Source organism: Bison bison, unplaced genomic scaffold (assembly GCF_000754665.1).
Source record: "Bison bison bison isolate TAMUID 2011002044 unplaced genomic scaffold, Bison_UMD1.0 scf7180017474357, whole genome shotgun sequence".
NCBI classification, from domain to species: Eukaryota; Metazoa; Chordata; class Mammalia; order Artiodactyla; family Bovidae; genus Bison; species Bison bison.
This window is the reverse complement of record NW_011379546.1, coordinates 1277-3892: the sequence shown is the minus strand read 5'-3', so window position 1 is coordinate 3892 and position 2616 is coordinate 1277. Positions and strand designations below refer to the sequence as shown.

The following is a 2616-nucleotide window of genomic DNA, read 5'->3' as shown; positions in this document are numbered from 1 at the left end:
GCTGGTTCCCCAGCAACTACTTACCCGGAATCTTGAAGAGCCCTCTCAAAGGATTTGATATGACTGCCATTAACAAAAGCTGTTACAATGTGGTGCTACAGAATATTTTGGAAACAGAAAATGAATATTCTAAAGAACTTCAAACTGCTTTCAATCTACCTACGGCCCCTGCAGACCAGTGAGAAGTTAAGTTCAGCAAACACTTCATATTTAATGGGAAATCTAGAAGAAATATGTTTGTTTTTTTTTTTTCCAGCAAATACTTGTACAGTCTTTAGAAGAATGCACCAAGATGCCAGAGACCCAACAGAGGGTTGGGGGCTGCTTCCTCAGCTTGATGCCACAAACGAAGACCCTGTACCTGGCGTACTGTGCCAACCACTGTTCACGGTCAGCATTCTCATGGAGCACAGTGAGGAGCTGGGAGAGTTCATAGAGATGAAGGGTGCCAGCAGCCCAGGGATTCTCATGCTGACCACTGGCGTCACTGTCCACATGTGCCTAGACAAGTACCCTGCGCTGCTCAAGGAGCTGGAGAGACACATGAAGGATTATCACCCAGACAGACAAGATATTCAGAAATCCATGACCGCCTTCAAAAACCACTCAGTGCAGTGTTTGGAGGTGTGGAAGAGGAAGGAGTTGGAGCTGCAGATCCTAACAAGGGCCATCCGGAGCTGGGAGGGCGACAACATCAAGACCCTGGGCAGCGTTGTTTACATGTCTCAGGTCCTGATCCTGTGTGCCAGCAGTGAGGAAAAGAATGAAAGCCATCTACTCTTTCCAAATATTTTGCTAATGTTGTCTGCCAGTCCTAGGATGAGTGGTTTTATATATCAAGGAAAGCTACCAACTACAGGAATGACAATCACAAAGCTTGAGGACAGTGAAAAATCATAGAAATGCGTTTGAAATATCAGGGAGCATGAGCGAGCGGATCTTGGTGTCCTGCAATAACCAGCAGGACCTCCACGAGTTGGTGGACCATCTGCAGAAGCAGACGAAGGTCACCCTGGCAGGAAACCCCACCATCAAGCCTCACTCTGTGCTGTCTCACACCCTTGCTTCCCACTTCATCACCTGGTCCAGCAAGCATGTGGACAGCAAGCCTGTGCTGCTGACGCCCGCCTACCACATGCTGCCCCACACACCCCCCACCACCACCGCACTCCACACACCACCATCAATCAACAGGGGGCCCCTAGAGCCTCCAAAGACCCCCAAGCCCTGGAGCCTGAGCTGCCTGTGACCCGCACCCCCGCCTGCAGCCCTTGGCTGCCCTCTGCTACAAAGAGGACCTGAGCAAGAGTCCCAAGACCATGAAGAAGCTGCTCCCCAAGCGCAGGCCTGAGCGGAAGCTTTCGGACAAGGAGTTCGCGCTGCGGAAAAATACAGCTGCGCTGGAGGAGGATGCCCAGATCCTGAAGGTCATCAAGGCTTACTGCACCAGCACCAAGACATGGCAGACATTCAACTCAAGTTCATGCAAATAATCTGCTCCACAACTTTTGCTTCCAGAAGAAGAGAAAATTATAGTTGAAGAGATTAAAAGTAATGGTCAGACAGTGATAGAAGAAAAGAGTCTCACTGACACCGTTTACGTGCTAAAAGATGAGGTCCAGGAGTTACGACAGGACAAGATGAAGAAGTCTCTGGAGGAGAAGCAGAGAGGCCGCGAAGACCTGGAGAAGCTGGTGAGGAAGGTTCTCAAGAATGTGAACGACCCTGCTTGTGATGAGATGAACCTCTGAGGGGCGTCCTGGTGCTTCATCAAGACCGATTATGAGACTGAGCCAGAGCCCCGCGACCCTGGGCCCATGACATTCAGGGCTACAGGGAGGGGCTGCACAGCCACTGCTTTCCGCGCGTGGAGACGTGCAGCATGGGGCGGCTGTGAGGTACAGGCGCTGAGGCCAGACTGCATGTCTCCCCCTCCACATCCATCCAGTACCTCGTTTTGCAATAAGTGCAGTGATGGCATCTGGACTTGCAGGCTCTGAGTGAACATGTGTAAATACTATGTATACATTCCCTGTAAATGCCCCATTCTGAATGCATACGACGGTGGTTCTGTCTGGGCTGACTCCTGGGCTGCAGTCCCCTTCCACTAACCTCTCTGGTCCTGCGCCCTGGGTCTTTTGCTCACCATTCGTGGGGACCAGAGGCTGGAGATGCACAGGTGTTTTTGGGGGTGTCTGCTCTGCTCCCCCCACCCTCACCCCACCCCCCGCAGTGCTCCAGAAACACTTTCCACAGTGTCTGCCTGCAGCTCGCCTGGTTAGACCTGCAGAGGCCCCGTCTTCCCACCCCAGTCTCCTGGTAGACCAGGGTCACTGTTGCCATGTGCCTCACTTAGGCTGAACCCAGGGTTCTGAGCCTCAGCCCCGAACCGAGGAACCACGTCTGCTGCCACTAGGTCCCGTGACAGGTGTGTGCATGTCTGCCTCATGTGAGCACATGCGTGGCAGAGGGTGCCTGGTGTGGGGGCTGGTCTGGTAACTTGGCCAGGTGCACCGTCCCATCCTCCCAGAAGGAGCGAGCTCACTGGAGCTTGTAAATAAAGTGTGCTATGTATTGCACGTCGCTGCAACCTGTGAGGACATGCTGCCAGGCGCA

At 52.9% G+C, this 2616-nt stretch overlaps 1 pseudogene; it reads left to right on the top strand.

Moving 5' to 3' along the window:
- The first annotated feature begins 13 nt into the window (after positions 1 to 13).
- LOC104988607 lies at positions 14 to 1751 on the top strand (annotated as a pseudogene).
- The last annotated feature ends 865 nt before the right edge of the window (positions 1752 to 2616 follow it).